The sequence below is a fragment of the Lagenorhynchus albirostris genome, chromosome 7 (genome assembly GCF_949774975.1).
Source record: "Lagenorhynchus albirostris chromosome 7, mLagAlb1.1, whole genome shotgun sequence".
In the NCBI taxonomy this organism is placed as follows: domain Eukaryota; kingdom Metazoa; phylum Chordata; class Mammalia; order Artiodactyla; family Delphinidae; genus Lagenorhynchus; species Lagenorhynchus albirostris.
Window position 1 is genome coordinate 77,088,713 of NC_083101.1, and position 20,708 is coordinate 77,109,420.

General features: G+C 37.2%; 1 pseudogene; it reads right to left on the reverse strand.

Annotated features, from left to right (window-relative positions):
* Positions 1-200: 200 nt before the first annotated feature.
* On the reverse strand, positions 201-20,170 carry LOC132522652 (14-3-3 protein zeta/delta-like; annotated as a pseudogene).
* Between the last annotated feature and the right edge of the window lie 538 nt (positions 20,171-20,708).

A 20,708-nucleotide genomic window follows, 5' to 3' on the forward strand; every position in this document is an offset into this window, starting at 1 on the left:
ATATTGAGTACCTCATAATGAAAACAGGTAAGTCCCTAAATGCTAACTGACCCTTCTCTTCTAGTACTAAACATAAAAACCACATGAGAAAGAAATTCAAATAGAAGTAATATAAAACTGTCACAAAGCATAAAAAACAGCTTGGATGAGAATGGTCTTTTGTAATTTTAGGGTGATGCAGACAAAAGTTGAAAGGCTGATTAATTTTCCCAACTTCCTCCTGCGTTGGCTTTGTCTTCTTGGGTATCCGATGTGCACAATGTTACGCTGTCTCTCAGTCACTGCATTATTAGCCTCCTGTCTTTGTATGACTCTTCACTTAATGTAGCAATGGTTTCATCCAAAGTTGTCTTTGAAAGAAAGCAGGCTTTCTCAGAGGAGTTCAGATCTCAAAATAGAATACAGGGAAATTAAGGACAGATCCAATGTGATAGGAGGAGTCCATTACATATCCTTTTTGCTGATTTCAAAAGCCTCTTGGTACGCTTGTTGTGACTGATCCACAAGCCCTTTCTTGTCACCAGTGGCAACCTCAGACATGTAACGGTAGCAGTCACCTTTCATTTTCAAATAAAAGTGTTTGCTCTCTGCTTGTGCAGCACTGGGATCAAGAACTCTTCCAAAAGAGACAGTACATCATTGCGGATGTACTCTAACCTTGGTCTCAACCTCCTCTCTTCACAAGTCATCTGTTGTTTTGTTCAGCATCTTCTGTCTTTAACTCAGTACTTGAGATGACCCTCCAAAACGGCCTACAAATTCTTACAACATTTTTGTAAGGAACTGAGAGAAGATTACCCTCCCCATTGGATAATTCAGCTCCTTGCTTAGTTACAGACTTCATGCAGGCTGACGTGACATCATACTGCTCAGCCTGCTCAGCCAGTTTTGTTTCTGATCCAGCTTATTTTCATTCATGACTGGATGTTTATGTCCATAGTGGCTGGTGAAAGATGGATGGGGGCTCAGCAGTGTCTGACTTTTTGTTTTCAAAGATACTTTTATCAGATTAATGATGTTCTCATCTATTCCTGAATTACTAAGAGGTTTTCTTTTTTAAGACATGAATTTAGGTTGAACTTTATCAAATACTTTCCCTGCACCTAACTGCAATAACCATATTGTTTTTCTCTTTTAATATCTTAATGTGGTGAATTATAGTCATGGATTGTTGAATCATAAGCCTGAGGAAGAGCAGTTTTATGCATTTTCTTTTCATATAATTTATTTTCTTTGTTATATGTACCCATACAAGTTTAATTGTAACCAAGCAGGGCCCTACTGGGCCTTCCTGGGACAGACCCCTCCCCCATATTCTCTGGTTTAGTTCCTCTCTTAAGTATTTAGGTAACAGTATCTGATGCACATTTCGAGAGTTGTTTTACAGTTACTAAAACCCCCACCAAAGGGAAGACATTAACTACTTGATGACCATGGGCACATAGCCTGCAGGCCTCCTGGAGACCAAGGATTGATAACGTTAGCCCCTGTGGCACTGCCCTGCTACCTCACCGTCAACCAATCACAGGACTATGCTGGTTACATAACCTGGGACTCCCCTCCCTCACCTGGCCTTTAAAAACACTTTCCTGAAACATAGCAGGGATTTCTGGTATTTTGAACACTAGCTACCCTGGACTACTAGTTTGGCACGCTGCAATAAACGCTGCACTTTCCTTCACCACAACTCAGTGTCAGTAGATTGGCTCTACTGCGTGTGGGCGAACTGACATGTGTTTGGTTTGGTAACATACTTTTCAGTTCTTTTAAAATTTATTATAAAGTATACCATGCTATTTGTAGTAATTTAGGACTTTTTACTAAAAATTTATTGTTTAGGTTTATGTATATTATCACATTCATTCATTTTGACTGTTTCATATTTCATTGTGTAAGTAAATAATTTATTGTATGTTTGTTCATATCAATTATCAGAACTTTTTGTAAGCTATAGTAATAAAGATAGTATGTAGCTGGCACAGGAATAGAAAACTGGCCAATGGAATAGAGAACCAAGAACTAGACTCACCCATTCATAGAACTTTAACTACGTCAGAGATGTCCTGTCTCATCAGTAAGGAAGGGTGGGAGGATTCAATAAGTGAAACTGAAAAACCGACTATCCACAAAAATAAAATCATTTCCAGAAAGATTAAGGATTTGAATATTAAAAACAAAACTGTGAGCATCTTAGTAGAACATATTGGTGAACATATTTTAGGCACAAAAATTATTGACAATATTTGATAATATTAAAATTAAGAAAATTGGTTCATCAACAAATACTCCTAAGTGAAACATAAGTTATGAATGAGAAAAAGCTATCAGCAATAAACACAGCCAACAAATAAATTTTATCAAGGCTAGTTAAAGAACTCCTACAAATTAGTAAGTAAAGCTACAACTCAAAGAAAACAATGGGGCAAAGGACATGAAAAAGCATTTCACAGCAGAGGAAATACATATCGCTAATAAATGAACTTCATCCATTGTCAGGGCAATGTAAATCAAGCCTGCTATAAGATACCAGTGTAACGCTCATTAAACGAGCAGATATTTTAAAAGCTTGGAAGAACCCTGTGATAAATGGAATATTTCCGGCCATATCAGTAAACAAAGGATGTCACAGTCATCAATGATTGCAGCCCTCCAACATGAGCTGGTGAGCCCTGAGGAAACTCAGGGCTGAAAAGAATACCTGCCATCTAGCAGCCATCAGACTGCAGCCACTCCCTACAGTGAGCTCTCAGGAAACACAGGATGTGAAAACACAGAATACTGGCCCCAGATAGCTGAGGTTCATATCAAAGGAATGATTTCAGTGAGCCCAGACTCTTGCATCTTCCCATACGTAGAAAAGCGCTCAATTCCTTAACTTGAGATATCTGGTTTTCTTTAATTAACAATAATCTTTTGATGTACAGACTACCTGCCCTTTGTTACAAAATTTCTATATAGCCTGGCTCCCCCCGCCCCCCCGCCCCCCCGCCGCCTTCGCCTCCTTGGAGTAGTTTCTCAGAGATATCTGAAGCCCTGTCTCCCAGGCTGCAGTCCTCATTTTGCCTCAAATAAAACTTAACTCACAACTCTCACTTTATGCATTTTTTTTAAAGTCAACATCTGTGTTGGAAGTGATATACACCTTAAATCTCTTATGCATTTCTGGTAGGAGTGCTAAGTGTTAAAAGCACCATGGTATTACCTTGTAAGTTTAGACTAGTAATACTAATCCTGTATATAAAGTCAAGAGAAACATATGTTTATATGTATGTTTATACATATATATATCAGAAGACATGTACAAGAATGTTCATAGCAAAACTGTTCATAATAGCAAAACCATAGAAAAAACTCAAATGTTCATTGGCAAGAGGGTAGATGAATTAATTGTGTACTTACATGATGGACTATAGAACAACATTCAAATTGAACAAATTATAGCAACACTGTATATGACTGTTAATTGCATGCTATTTAGTGAAAAAATATACTAAATTATTACATTATAGTACAATATCCTCCTTACTAGTGTTAAAAAAACTAAAATCATATATACTTTATGGAAACATGAAATAGTTAAAAAGAACATATGAAATGGAAAGCAAGAGAATGATGAACATAAGAATCAGGTGACAGTTTCTTTGGGTGAAAAGGATGAAAGAAATAGGAGAAAAACAGGGGGGAAAGCCATAGAGCTAGAAATGAGTTACCATGAAAAATCTGCTTTTAGTGTTTGTTTATGTAAAAGATTGTATCATCTGCAGAGACAATTTAACTTATTCCTTTCTGAATCAGATATATTTTATTTCTGTTTATTGATTAATTGCTCTGGCCAGAGACTCCAACCAAAAACTATTACAACTAATAAATGAATTCAGTAAAGTTGAAGGAAAAAAAAATTAATATACAAAAATTAGTTACATTTTTATACACTAACAATGAACTATCTGAAAAAGAAATTAAGGATACAATGCCAATTACAATAGCATCAAAAAGAATAAAATACTTAAGAATACATTTAACCAAGGAAGTGGAAAATTTGTACAACTGAAAACTCTAAAACAGGGGTCCCTAACCTCCAGGCTGCAGACTGGTACCAGTCTGTGGCCTATTAGGAACCGGGCCGCAGGAGGTGAGCCACGGGCAGGCGAGTGAGCAAAACTTCATTGGCCACTCCCCATTGCTCGCATTACCACCTGAACAATTCCCCCCCACTTGTGGAAAAATTGCCTTCCATGAAACTGGTACCTGGTGCCAAAAAGGTTGGGGACCACTGCTATAAAACACTGATAAAAGAAAGATATAGGAATCAAAACAGTATGACACTGGCATAAAAACAGACACATAGACCAATGAAACAAAATAGAGAGACCAGAAATAAACTCATACGTATACAGCCAACAACAAAGGTTTCAAGAATACACAATAGGGGAAGTATGGTCTCTTCAATATATGGTGCTGGGAAAACTGGATACTCATATGCAAAAGAATGAAATTGAAACCTAATCTTACACCGTAAATAAAAATTAACTTGAAATGGATTAAAGACATACATGTAAGATCTGAAACCATGGAACTCCTTAAAGAAAACATAGGGGAAAATCTCCTTGACACTGGTCTTGGCAACAATATATATATATTTTTTGATATGGCACCAAAAGCAGACAAGAAAAGCAAAAATTAAAAAGTGGGAATACATCAAGCTAAAAACCTCTGTACAGCAAAGGAAACAATCAGAAAAATGGAAAGGCAATGTATGGCATGGGAGAAGATATTTGCAAATCGTATATTTTTGATAAGAGGTTACAGTCCAAAATATATAAGGACCTCATATAATTCAATAGCAAACTAAACGATACAGTTAAAAAGTGAGCAAAGGACCTTACAGACATTTATCCAAATAAGACATACACATGGCCAACAGTTATATGAAAAGGTGCTGAAAATCACTAATCATCAGGAAAATGCAAATCAAATGAGATATCTCCTCATACCTGTTAGTATGGCTATTATCGAAAAGACAGGAGATAAATATTGATGAGGGTGTGGAAAAAAGCAAACTCTTGTACACTTTTGGTGGGAATGTAAATTGGTACAGCCATAATGGGAAAAAAATATGGAAGTTCCTCAAAAATCAAAAATATAACTACACATGGCCCAGCAATCCCACTTCTGGGTATGTATCCAAAGGAAATGAAATCAGTGTCTTGAAGAGATATCTGTACCCCTAATTTCACTGCAGCATCATTCACAATAGCTAAGGTATGGAAACAACCTAAGTGTCTGTCAACAGATAAAGAAACTGTGGCGTGTGTGTGTGAATATACATATATGTATTTGTATATATATGCATATGTACGTGTATATATATATATATATATATAATATACAATAGAATATTAATCACCCATAAAAAGAAGGAAATTCTTCTCTTTGCAACATGAATGAACCTGGGGGACATTATCCTAAGTGAAATAAGCCATACACGGAAAGACAAATACAGTATGGTCTCATTTATATGTGGAGCCTAAAAAAGTCAAACTCATAGAACCAGTGAGTAGAATGGTGATGGCCAGAGGCTGGGTGTTGGGGGAAATGGGGAGATATTGGTCAAAGGGTAAACACTTTCAGTTATAAGATGAATCAGCTCTGGGGATCTAATATACAGCCTGGTGATTATAGTTAATTATACAGTACTGTATACTTAAAACTTGCTAAGAGAGTAAATCTAAAGTGTTCTCATTGCACAAACAAAAAATGATAACTATATGAGTTTATGGATGTGTTAATTAACTTGATTGTGGTAATTATTTCACAATGTTATCATATATTAAGTCATCACATTGTGCTATCTAAAAATAAATGCACTTACTTTTCAGCCCACCCATTTCACTCCCAAGTATTTACCCAAGAGAAATGAAAAAAAGAAAAATGTGCAAATACTGGTTCATAAATATTCACAGAAATTTTATTTAGAATAGCCAAAAAAGCAGAAACAAACCAACTGTCTGCCAACAAGTAAATAAATTGTAGTACATCCATGTAATGGAATACTACCTAAAAAAATTAACTGTTGATACCTGCAACAACATGACTGAATTTCAAAAGAATTTTGATGAAATAAATCATAAAAAAAGTACATACTATGTGATTCAATTTACATGAAATTCTTAAAGCATCTAAACTACAGTGAGAGAGTAGCTAAGTGGTTGCCAGGGCCTGGAGCTGAGGGAGGTGTATTGCCTTGCAAAAGAGGATCAGGGAGCTCTCTTTGGGATGATGATGGTCTTCTATGTCTAGGTTGTGATAATGGTTATCCAAGTCTACATATTTGTCAAAATTCATTGAACTGTATACTTACAATGAGTACATTTTCTTTTCTATAAATTGTACTCCAGTAAAATTGACAAAAAAGAATATCACCTTCATTCTGGGTGGTATGTTCACAAATATGTATTATGTTAAACTAAACAAACAATCTAATCACATAAATTTAGTAAATATATACCTACACAATGGAAGGTCACAAATGTACAGTTGGATTATGATCGATCCTAGTCTGGACACTTGAGATCCTTTAAAATTTCGAAAAGAAACACATCTGCCCATGCACTCTCAATGCCTTTTAGAAAGTTTAAATAAAACTTTATTGGCATGTCTAAGAATTGATATGTGTTTAGAATATCTTTGATAGGAACATGTGTTATTATTTCCTTGATATTTGAAAACTTATTAGAGATACAAAGAAAATTACATGACTCTTCAGCTGCTATCTGCTATTAGTGTATTGAGAAAAACAGTGGATAATTTGTTTGCAGACAGAAGTCATGTCCGATCCTAGTTCTCTGGAGCTGTAAGGTGGAACCAGGGGTGGAGGAACAGGGAAGGGCAAGGAAGGGTCAGATACTCTCTTTGCTGGAATTCAGCATAGAAGCTGAAGCTTGATGTGCCAAAGGTCTGAAGCGGAAGAAAGTCAGAATGCCAACTCATGTAACCATCTTTCATTGGTTAGATTCCACTTATTTCTCTAAAAATTCAGATGGATAATCCTTGATCCCAGCCTAAACTACAGCCTTTTTTAAAAAAAAATAGGAGATAGAAGTTTCCCTAATATACAAAGAATAGAGAACATGGTTGGAACTTGAAATTGCTAGTTTCTCTGAAAATGTCTGGACTTTATGCAATTATATAGACATCATTTCCTAAGAAATCCACATAGCAAACACTATAATTTCTCTGACACTGCCGATTAATAGAGACAATTATACTATGGCTCCAACCCATTAATTAGTTCTCAGATATCATCCAGATTGTTTCCTGTACTGACATCCATGACCATGCTTCTTGCTTGAGAGGTAGTAGAAGGCAAACACTGAAGGTGCAAGTTCAGGACTCAGATAGACCTAACTCTTCACTTAGTAGCTATTTGACATTGAGAATGTGACAACTTTTCTATGCCCTGTTTTCCTCATTTGTAATATCAAGAGAATAATAGTAAGAACAATAAATTTTTGAAAGGTTTTTATATCTTTATAGTGTTTAATGAATTAATATATGCAGGCACTTTTAGAGCTCAACATATGACAGCTATAAAGAATGTATTTTAAAATATTTTTGTTCCAAGAAAATGTTTATGTAGTGAGATTTTGTTCAACCAGTTTGTCCCGAAAGACGAATTTTCTACCTAAAAGAGGCTGGGTTCAAGATCCTTCTCACTTTAGAAAATAACCTGTAGAAATAGATTCTCAGTGGACTCGTATGTGTTTGGAAACCTATATCTCAAACTGAAAATGATTAACTGAAGAAAGAACAAGCTCGTTTTTCTTTCTTGAAGAGGTATCACCAGCCCTGAGTGTAACTCTGATCATTCTCACTAATATTCTGTCCATTCTTGTCAAGCAGAAGAAAATGTGGTAGGCTGGGCCTGGTGATTTACTCAGATCACTCAGATCTCCATTTGACAGGCACTTCTTATCTCTCTCTATTTTTGTTCCCTGTGCAATTTTGGAATGGCATCTATGTATTTTCCTTCTTTTCAGTTAAAAACAAAACTGAACTAAATTAAAGTAAGCTAAATTAAACTAAACAGAACAATACAAGCATTCCCCTCCCAAACAAAAACAGCTTGGAACATGTTCTTGTATATCATGATATAACCAGAAAGTTTTCTTCCATACCGGTATCTGTGATTCTAAAGAAAAAGAGCATTGACCAAGGGTTAGGGAATATTACAAGAAATTTTAGAGTGTTGGGACTTTCCAGATGATGCTGATTTATTACCATCACTAAACAGAATAAGTTTATTATCCAGATCTGGAATGTCCTACCATCCTATATGGTCTACTTAAGAGAGTAATGCTGATTATACATGACTCAGTTATATATACCCTTAGTCAGCATTTTTTTGGCATGAGAACCAATTTATGGAAAACAAAGTCATTTAAAATGATATTTACAAATGAAAGTAGTCTTAAAAATGTATCTTTTAAAAAAATGATAAATGTTCACTTAAAAACATCCAAACTATATACTTCCAACTACAATAAAAATCACCAACACCCAGAAACAGCGACAAAAACACATTAATTGTATTTTACTTCATTGAGTCCCAAGAGGAAAGGGTATGTTTATACAACTTGCACTACCTATTTTATTGTGCAAAATAATTACAATGAGAAAACAATTTTTTTTTCCTATTAGAGAAGTAGCAAGAGGGAGGCAGCTTTCTAAGAAGTTCACATCCTGATATTAAATTGATTATTTTCTGAATCTATATGATCTCTCTTCGACAGTTAGTTGGTCACTGCTGATATATAGCTATAGATTACACAATTACATTCTTAGTCTTAGTTTTGCTTCTTTGTTTAATTAGTTGAATCTCATTGCCAGTCAGGACCAGGAGCTTCAAGGTTTACTCTTCTTATTTAAGTCAAACTGTCCTACAGGCAATTCAGTGATGGCCTTTTCTATGAGAACAGGGTCTTCTGGGGATCTAACGCACAGCATGGTGATTATAGTTAATAATACTGTATTGTGTGCTTGAAATTTTCTAGGAGATTGTATCTTAACTGTTCTTACCACACACACACACACACACACACACACGCACACACACATAACTAGGTGAGATAATGGATATGTGGTAATCATTACACAATGTGTGCATATATCAAAACATCAACTGTACAGCTTAAGTACATATAATTTTTATTTGTCAATTATATCTTAATAAAGCTAGAAAAAATAGGGCCACAAACCATAATTTACAATTATTGAAAGATCAAGCCTTAGCCTTTCTATATTGAAGTTTTTGTTTAAAGGAGAATCACAAGGCTTTTAAATATTTAAGATGTCTCTAAAAGAAGGAAGCAGAAAGACACAAATCACAACTTAAAGCCCTTAGGCTGATTAAGGCCAAGCTGAGGAAGCATTCTATTTCCTTTCTCAAATCCTAACCTTTTTCTCCTAGTTTTATCTTCTTAGGGTGCGGTGCCTTGGTCTTCAGATCACCGAAATTCTGATTTACTAATTTTATATGCCATTTTTGATCACCTTTTTTCTATAGTACAACATCTCTGATTCCCCTGCCTCCTTCCACCTCCCCTTCCAGGCTTAGAAGGGTGATGCAGACCCAGTATTCTATTAAAGAAGAATATACAGACAGGTTAAACTAGACAGTTGAACATATATACTATGCATTTTTTACTGCTCTAAAATAGCGATTAACAGAATATCTCACTTTGCACCAGGAGTTGTGTTATATATTTAAAACAAAACATCGTAAACGAATCTGGGGTTTTATTATGAGCCACCATTTACTGAATTTATGACTTTGAACAGTTCTTTTACTTTTCTGAACTTCAGTTGCCATGTTGGTAAAATGAGAAAAAAAATCTAAATATATTTACTTGGTAAGATTACGTATACTCATTTTGCAAATAATATATGCAAAAATATCTGGTATTCTAAAAGTAAGTCTCCCATTTCCAGGATTTTCTATGATGAAACTAATTTATATTTTCATAAACCACTGTTTTAGCTTTTGACTGAAAATAATTAAATTCCAATTTTAAGGAAAGTATCTTAAATCCAATTCCAGCACCTTGATTACCAAAGCAAAAACTGAGTTCTAAAACTATCAGGTGATGGCAAGTGAATCAACTCCTTTTTACTGGATTGTTTTCTGGTTAAGTTAACACCTATTTCAAAACTTATCCAGAATTTTTGCCTTTTGGCTTTGACACTGAACTTAAAGTGGTGATATTTCAGGGAACACTGAAATGCAAAGGACGCTAGGTTGCATTTACTTTAAGGTTCATTCACAGTGACTTTTACATGACTTGTTAGACATTAGCCTCCCTGTTTTGAAAAGGCCAGGTACATCAGGGTCAGTGCAGAGGGTGATCACCATTAGCCTGCACTTTGTCACTGTCATCCAGCTGCTGAATGGCTGCATTTTACATTCCACAGGTAATGGAGGATGTCAGAGCTATTTCAACTCCTATACAAGTCAGAAGTTAACTGAGGACTCAGGGTTTCTGATTTTAGTAAGAAAGACTTTTTCTGCCCAAGTCACTCAAATAACCTACGCTTGATTTTCAATGGAAATATAGTAATTATTGTCTGTGAGTGCATTTCATTAACCTATTAATGAACTCTATGGTAGAATGAGATCAGAATTTAGTATGTACATTTGTAAGTAATTGTAGGACAGGCACAAACTTTGCTTCAAATATTTGCTTTAAACTGGATTTGAACCAAGATTAAATATCATTATGAGAAGCATGTTGTGTTGCCTTTCATTCTTTATATCAACCTATTAGTATATGTGGTTTCAGAAATTAAGTTATAGCATGCTCACTCGAGACTGCACTGATCCCACTTGCTCTTATCTAAAGCCCAGCCTAACAGGCTACAGCATCCAAACACTGACAGTTTTATTTGGGCTTTGAGCAGAGATTTTATTTCACTTCATTACATCTCATCACACTTTACATTTTTTATTCCACCATGGTAGGCTCATCCTCCTTTCACACTACCAGAGGCTACCAATTGGTAATAAATCTCAGCTTCCAACCCACTCGAAAGAGGAGAAATCAAATGAGTAAAAAAGAAAGTAGACCATAGCCACTGCCTCCATTCACACTCATAGATTTTCTGCAAACTTAGGGGATTTGTTAAGGTCCTATGTGTACCATTTAAGGATAACCATGAATTGTATGTAAGGAGACTTGGATTTTAAAAAATTAAAAAAAAATTTTTTTTGAAGTATAGTTGATTTAAAATGTTGTGTTAATTACTGCTGTACAGCATATGATTCAGTTATACATATATATACACTCTTTTTTATATTCTTTTCCATTATGTTTTATCATAGGATATTGAGTATACTTCTCTGTGCTGTACAGTAAGATGTTGTTGTTTATCTAGTCTATATATAAAAGCTTACATCTGCTAACCCCAACCTCCCACTCCATCCCGCCTCCAAACTCTCTCCCTTGGCAACCACCAGTGTGTTCTCTATGTTCGTGATTCTGTTTCTGTTTCATAGGTAGTTCATTTGTGTCGTATTTTAGATTTCACGTATAAGTGATATCATATAGTATTTGTCTTTCTCTTTCTGACTTACTTCACTTAGCATGATAATCTCTAGTTGCAAAGAGACTTGGATTCTATTTCTGACCCTGGAATTCACTAACTGAAAACATTAACATTTCTGGCATTAATATGTCCATATTTATAAATTAAAAATAGACCAGATAATTTTCTGTCACTTTCTGTTTGAAAAATATACCTTCAAACAATAAGAGAAGAAACATTTACTTTTGAGTAAATCACTGTGTACATGCTCTTGATTCTCAATTAGTAGAAGAATAACAGACTTTTTAGCTCTTGGTACTTTTTTTTTTTTTTTTGCGGTATGCGGGCCTCTCACTGTTGTGGCCTCTCCTGTTGCGGAGCACAGGCTCCAGACGCGCAGGCTCAGCAGCCATGGCTCACGGGCCCAGCCGCTCCGCGGCATGTGGGATCTTCCTGGACTGGGGCACGAACCTGTGTCCCCTGCATCGTCAGGCGGACTCTCAACCACTGTGCCACCTGGGAAGCCCCTCTTGGTACGTTTTGATAGTAATATTGCTTTAAAAATAAATACGTGCTTTTTTGTTTGTTTTCCTTTTTCTTTCTTTTCTTTTTATTGTATCTATATGAGAAGATAAATGTTAGCTGAATCCATTGTGGTAATCATTTCACAATTTATATAAATCAAACGGTCATTATGTATACCTTAAACTTTTACAGTGATATATGTCAATTATTTTTCAATAAAACTGGAAAAACAATAATTAGATAACTTAAATAGTCCACTATCTATTAAAGATAACCTATGCACAAAGAACATTCCAAGTGAGATGTCTTCACTTACTAATTCTATCAAATGTTTGTACCATGCTACAAAAACTCCTCCAGATATTTGAAGGAGAAATACTTCCTAGGTTATGAGGCCACTGTTATTCAAAGATATTACAAGAAAACTATAAGTCAATATTCCTCGTAAACATAGATGCAGAAAACCTTAAAAATAAACATCATATTCTGCAAGCAGAAAATGTGATCCTCAAAGGATATCTTGGTGGCTGGAGCAATTTCCCAAACTCAATCAGCTGAAAACTCCCGGGATTCAAGAGGAGTTTAGACTTCAAATTCTATTTGCTAATTTTGTCTTTAATCTTATCTCCCCAAACTGACTGTAAATACTTTGTAAATACAAAGTATATACTTTGTAAATACAAAGTATTTTTGTAAAATGAAGTTGGGGATCATATCATATCTTCAACTTAAGTTTTTACCACTAACATAGCAATTAAGCATTTAAGTAATATTTGTTCAGTAGTTTGATAGTCACAAATGTAGAAATCAATTGCATCTAACAGAAGAATTTAATACACACTGGGGTGTTGATACTGATCTCAGTCTAAGACAGTTATCTTAATCTAGCTAATGGCAGCTCCTCTTTCTATATGAATATAGATTTTGATGCAAACTTTTAATTTAAATATATCTTCAAAAAGTGTAGAATAAAAGCGTGTATCAGAATAAATTTTATAAAGTGAACAAACCCATGTGACCATCACCCAGATTAAAAACAAAGCACTGTCCAGATCCCAGAAGCCCTCTTTTGTCCCCTTATAGTTATTAAGCCTCTAAGAGTAACCACTCTCCTGACTTCTGACACCATAGGCTAAGTTTGTCTGTTTTGGAAACTTTTATCAGTAAAATCATAACATTTGCACTCTTTCGGGTCTAGTTTCTTTTACTGTCCATTAGGTTTATCCATGTTGTTGTATACAGTTATGATTTGTTCATCCTCACTGCTAAATAGTATTTATTGTATACATATACAACTATTTATTTATCCAGTCTACTATTAGATTGTTGGGTAGCTTCCAATTTGGGGATATTATGACAGTGCCATTGTAAACATTCCTGTATATGTCTCTTGGGTCATACACTTATACATTTCTATAGAGTTTCTACCAAGGAATGGAATACCTGGATCAAGAATGTGTATATGCTTAGCTTTAGTAGATACTGTCAAGCATTTTTCCAGTGTATAGTTCCACCAACAATGTGTGAGAGTTCCAGTTGCTCTACATCTTCACCAACGTTTGGAATTGTTATCTATTGTTTTTTTTTTGTTGTTGTTGTTATCTATTTGTATTTATTTATTTATTTTTAACATCTTTATTGGAGTATAATTGCTTTACAAATATGTGTTAGTTTCTGCTTCATAACAAAGTGAATCAGTTATACATATACAGATGTTCCCATATCTCTTCCCTCTTGCGTCTCCCTCCCTATCCCACCCCTCTAGGTGGTCACAAAGCACTGAGCTGATCTCCCTGTGCTATGCAGCTACTCCCCACTAGCTATCTATTTTACATTTGGTAGTGTATATATGTCCATGCCACTCTCTCACTTTGTCACAGCTTCCCCTTCCCCTTCTCCATATCCTCAAGTCCATTCTCCAATAGGTCTGTGTCTTTATTCCTGTCTTGCCCCTAGGTTCTTCATGACCATTTTTTTTTTTTTTAGATTCCACATATATGTGTTAGCATACAGTATTTGTTTTTCTCTTTCTGACTTACTTCACTCTGTATGACAGACTCTAGGTGCATCCACCTCACTACAAATAACTCAATTTCGTTTCTTTTTTTTTTTTTTTACATTTTTTTTAACATCTTTATTGGAGTATAATTGCTTTACAATGGTATGTTAGTTTCAGCTTCACAACAAAATGAATCAGTTATATATATACATATATTCCCATATCTCTTCCCGCTTGCGTCTCCCTCCCTCCCACCCTCCCTATCCCACCCCTCCAGGCGGTCACAAAGCACCGAGCTGATCTCCCTGTGCTATGCGGGTGCTTCCCACTAGCTATCTACCTTACGTTTGGTAGTGTATATATGTCCATGCCTCTTTATCGCTTTGTCACCGTTTACCCTTCCCCCTCCCCATAGCCTCAAGTCCATTCTCTAGTAAGTCTGTGTCTTTATTCCTGTTTCACCCCTAGGTTTTTCATGACATTTTTTTTTAATTCCATATATATGTGTTAGCATACGGTATTTGTCTCTCTCTTTCTGACTTACTTCACTCTGTATGACAGACTCTAGGTCTATCCACCTCATTACAAATAGCTCAATTTCGTCTCTTTTTATGGCTGAGTAATATTCCATTGTATATATATGCCACGTCTTTTTTATCCATTCATCAGTTGATGGACACTTACCTTGCTTCCACGTCCAGGCTATTGTAAATAGAGTTGCAATGAACATTGTGGTACATGACTCTTTTTTGTGTGTGTGTGTGTGTGGTACTTGGGCCTCTTACCGCCGTGGCCTCTTACTGCCGTGGCCTCTCCCGCTGCAGAGCACAGGCTCCGGACGCGCAGGCTCAGTGGCCATGGCTCACGGGCCCAGCCACTCCCTGGCATGTGGAATCCTCCTGAACCGGGGCACAAACCCACATCCCCTGCATTGGCAGGCAGACTCTCAACCACTGCGCCACCAGGGAAGCCCCCAAAACCCACCTTTTTTTTTATCTGCTCTGAGATGATGGAGCTTTAAGCACTTTTCTTCTTTGCTGTCAGCGCAATATTAAGCATTTTCGGTACAGGGCCCTAGAGGGACCTTGTGGGAGGAAGGGGCTTCTCTTTCTGATTCCAGGGTGCTGACTGGCATCTTTCTCCTGGTGTGTTTATTATGGTCTGTACATAGGTGCTGCCTTGCTGATACTGGGTTCTCAACGTGGTGTCCCAACTCCCTCTGTGTCTACTAGCCATCCTCTGCCCTCTTGCACCCCAGAGGGGTGTGTCCTGCTTGCCCAGTGACTGACTGTGAACCAACATTGTCCTGGACAACTCAGTGAACTTCACCATGCTGTGGGCTCCAACTACACTTTCTGAATGAAGTCTGAACCCCAGTCTTGGGGAGGGGCATCCCCTTCCAAGTCTGTCTTCCTGTACACCTCCCTTAGCCCTACAGTTTTCTTCAGAATTCTAGTTACGTGTTTGTAATTATTCCTCTGTTAGAGTTGTTTTGGACCCTGGCTGATACACCTTACAAAGCACAGATCCCTCATTTAGCCCCAGAGGCACGTACTTTCCTAATTCATTTATAATTGTTTTCTTGAGTTCCTATGTGGCTTTGCTACAAAGGAAAAAATGTATAAATTTTTTCAATGCTAAAAATGAAAGATACCCTGCTAGTATCTTTCAAATAGTTCAAGTAGGTATGAGGGGTTTGCATGTGCAAATATGCTGGCAATAAACATGTGTGTTACATGAGTAGATGCCTGCAGAGCCAGAGGGCAGCTGGGCACACATGTGCTTGTACACTTAATGGGAAAGACTCCATCTTTTGACTCCAGCTGAGGCTTGCTGGGTGAGGAGTTTCCATTCTCTTGGTGGGGAAGGCTTGATGTTGGGTTTCATCACATTTTTAAACATAGTTTCATTGTGCCTTTTTTAGAACTTCGTATAAACACAGTATCTATAATCTTTTGTTACTTTCTTTTGTTCAAAATGATGTCTTTTAGATACACTAATGTTGCTATCTCTGAGATCTGCTCTATTTATATACCCCCTATGTATTTCCCATTCTCATATTGTTGGGCATTTGGATTGTTTCCAGTATTTGACAACTATGAACAATTGTGCTCTAAACGTTCTTGTACCTATTGCAAATAAGTATTTTTACCTCTATGATCTATGCACGGGGTGAAATTTCTGAATCAAAGGGAATAAATACATCTTCAATATTTCTAGATTATGGTATACTGTTTACCAAAGAGATTGCACCAGTTTACAATCCCTCTAGCCATATATGAAAATTCTTGCAGCTTCTACATGCTCATCAACACGTCTTAGTATTAAGAAAAATGTTATGATTTAGCATTTTCCTGACTTCTAAAGTTTAGTGCTTTTGCCTATGTTTGTTAGTAATTTGGGTTTCTTTTTTGTGAAATACTCCTTTAAATCTTTAACCTATTTTTCTATTGGTTGTCTGATTTTTTTATGCATTTTCTTCCTTACCAGAAATAATCTGGTTAAAAGTCCTTTATCAGCTACACGTATTGCAAATACCTCCTTCCATCCTATGGCTCTTCACTTTTTTTTTTTAATGGTGTCTTTTGAAGATGGCAAAATTATGATTGTAATTTTCACATAGTTGAATTTATTAATATTTTTCTTCATGGTCACTGCAGGTTTTAAATCTACCTGGAATTGAATTTTTTATATGGCATGAATGCTCTTGCTATTATGGCATAATTTCTGAAAATCAAATATATACAAGGTCACTGTTACCGTTTAGTTTTTATATCTACAGTTTGGGGAAAGGTAGCCTGATGTAGAATAATGCTGAATCTGGGGAAACGCCTTTTCTATAAAGAAACCAGTAATTAAGCTCTTACTGATTTCAGACACAATCGGAAGTGTTTTACTTAACCTCAAAAAAACTGATTTTATAGATAAACCAATTAACAGAGAGTTTGAGGTGATTGGCCAAGGTCACACAGTAATATCAATTTGAGCGAGGATTCAAATTTCTACCGTTTAATTCAAAAGCTTCTATTACCAAATTAGATGCAAAGCCTCCTCTCTCAGGGCCTAAACTAACCCGAAGCCCCCCTGGTGGGTCAGGGTGCTCTCCCCCCGCACCCCCAGGTTCACGCTGCCAGTAACAAAACTGAGTTTGGTTCAAGCAAGACAGGCTTTTATTCAATGGCCAGAGAATGGAGAAGGGGAACTCACGCCCTAAAGTCACCTTCTTCACAAAGGGAGGAAAGTGGGGGACTTTTAAGGGGTAAGAGGCAGCTGCATCTTCAGAAACTGGGGAAAAGGGCAGAGAGTTCTAGGAACAGCCAAGGCATGCACAGTCCTTCAGGCTCCCTTGCATTCCACTGGGCATGAATTGTGCCTAGCACAGTACAAATCCCGGCTTTGGGCAGAGATCTTGGCACAGTAATGAAGCAAAGGTAACTCTCGATACCTCCAGGTTTCATCCGCGCAGGCGCCTTCCCGTGGTCAAGTCAGAGCTGGTTCCAGACGGTTGACCACTGCATATCTCTCAAAGTACAGCCGCCAAACATCTCTGCCAAACACCAGGTACTTGGAAACCAACACAGAGATATATCAGGGCAGGAGAGCAATGACCTTTAGCCTGCTTTGCCTGCTGTCTTGGATCTAGCCTGTTCAGTCTGGTTTTGTTGGGGGGCTTTGTGGTTGATAAAGAACAACTAGCCTGTATGATTAAAAACAGTTTCTATGCCTGGGCTTCATAGCATGGATAACACTTCTGCTACAGTCTTTCTAGGCATAGAGGGGTGTGTGTGTGTGTGTGTGTGTGTGTGTGTGTGTGTTCCCTTCGTATTTCCTTTGCTTTTCCGTGTCTTTAATTTGAAATTTGGATTTTCCTGGGATCATAAACGATCTCTGATTCCCATTCTGACTTTCGCCTATACTCAGTGACTCCACTTTCCTTATAAATATTTTCTTATGTTTGTTATGGAACCAAACTTGGGTTTGCTCACCCAATAGGCAGCAAAGCCAATCTGCTGACACCAGGTTTAATGCAAGGTGTCCAACATGGGGCCAAGAGAGGAGAATGAGTAGCTCATGCTCAAAAGATCTGAACTCCTTGACGGCTTTCAGGGAAGGGTTTTTAAAGGCAACATTAACGGTGAGGGTTATAGGGTGCCTGATCAGCTGTGGATACTCATCTGATTGGTTGGTGGTGAGGTAACCCGATGGTGTTTTGGGACTTCATCGACCTTCTGGTTCCAACCAATCTGGAGTCTATGTGCTTGGCATCGGGTGCAATTACCTTTTTCCACCTGGTGGGGGTTTCATATGTTTGCTCCTTTCTTTTGGCCGCACCCTGCAGCATGTGGGATCTTAGCTCCTGACCAGGGATTGAACCCGAGCTCCCTGCGTTGGAAGTGCAGTCTTAACTACTGGACGCCCCCTGGTGGGGGTTTTAGTATCTGCACAACAACTCAAAGATTTGGCTCAGAATATTATCTACAGCCCTTAAGGAGGAACTAAAAGTCCTTAACTTTGTTTTATGGCTAAACTATTATTATTTTATCTTGCTTGTTTTTCCTTCGTCTCTGCATTTTCTCACTTCTCTGATTAAATTTGCTCTTTGGAACTCGAAGAAGGCCTAGGAGACTGAAGCTTTTCTATAAACAAGAGGCAGGGGAAAAAGGGGTTCTATCCCTGGGAAGGCCTCGCGGGGTCCTGCTTCAGCTTCATGTTTTCAAAACGGTCAGTCTCCTATGCAGAGTTAAGCTTCTCTCTCTTTGTTTACATCACATTCTCTTTCAATAAAAATGTTTTATTCAGGAAATATAGAAATTTGACAACTTTCTGAAGTTCAAATTTTAATTAGAAATATAGAGCCCCCAGAACCTGCATCAATTTGCTAGCTATGTTCCATGGAGCCCTTGGGGCTCCATCGAGTTCCCACACAATCCACGTGGGGGGGTCACTGGGTTAATCAGGCAAGATTTTGTTTCCCTAACCCCATACAAGTTCCTCATGCCAGCTTCAGCCAGAGAAACCTCTGATTTATCTGATACATTTGTTGGGCTTTCAGTTAAAATTTCATTTTAATAAAAGTTTTTGCCACTAAAAAGGTTTGAAAATTACCGGACAGAGTGAGTAGTTTTAGGGTACAACAGAGTGCTTTCAGTTACCCAAATATAAGATTATTTAAAAATCCACCAGAGAAAATTAAATTTACAAAATTTTAAATTCTAGAATTAATAAGTGAATTTAGTAAGATCAATTTTGATAGTCAATTTTATTTATATGCTAATAACAAACAATTGGAAGGTAAAATAATATTTATAAGAGCATTATAAAACCTAAAAGACTTAGGAAGATAGTTCTAAAAATACATCAAAAACTTCTGTACTGAAAACAACAAATAATTGCTAACAGATTTTTAAAAGCCTAAATTGAGAGCTGTATCATGTTCATGGGGTGAAAAACTCATCATCATTATTATTATTTTTTTTTTTGCGGTACGCGGGCCTCTCACTGTTGTGGCCTCACCCGTTGCGGAGCACAGGCTCTGGACGCGCAGGCTCAGCGGCCATGGCTCACGGGCCCAGCTGCTCCACACCATGTGGGATCTTCCTGGACCGGGGCACGAACCCGTGTCCCCTGCATCGGCAGGTGGACTCTTAACCACTGCCGCACCAGGGAAGCCCCTCATCATTATTAAGATATATGTTCTCACCAAATTTATTTCAACACTTTCACAATAAAAATCCTACTGTCTCTGGATTTTCTTATGCTGCTCATCTTGCTCTGACATTTCCTTACTGCTTTATTTCTTCAATGCCTTCAATCTATATATATGTATATACATACATACATCTTTAGCTGAACCAAAGCACAGTCATCCCTTGATATCCAGCTGGGATTGAATCTAGGAACCCCTACAGATACCAGAATCTGAGGATGGGCAAGTCCCTTATATAAAATGGTATAGTACCGTAGGCCTTCCATATCTGTGGGTTCTGCAGCATCCACGGATTCAATCAACTGATGTCGGGAACTGCGGATACTGAGGTAGTTTGTCCACCTTGGTACTACTGACATTGAGGGCTGGATAGTTCTTTGTTATCAGAGGCTGTACTGTGTGTTGCCTATCTAGCAGCATCGTCATCCTCTACCCATATGGTAACATCCTCCCAATTGCTACAAACAAAATGTGTCTAGTCATTGCCAAATGTCCAGTGGGAGGCAAAATTGCCCAGTTTAAAAACAATAATATAGTACATCATTTCCTGGAGCAAAAATCCCACCTTTCAAATAATTCTTTTCTTCCTCCCATTTCATTTACTGCTTTCAAACATTATTTTTTATCCTGATTCTTGCCAACAGCATTATTACAGATTGAAACCTTTGTGAGTACATTCCTTTAAATTATTTCCCATTAATTATAGAATTAATTCCAAGTTTCTTAACATGGCATTTAAAGCTTCATCTCCTTCTCCAATCTCTTGTCTCACCCTACCTTGCTTCACATGAATACTCCTGCTGCAATATCATTCTTATTAGTCTCGGCCCACACACAAACTGTATTGTTTTTCATTATGTATCTGCTACCATTCTTCCTTTGACCTGTGAATGAGGT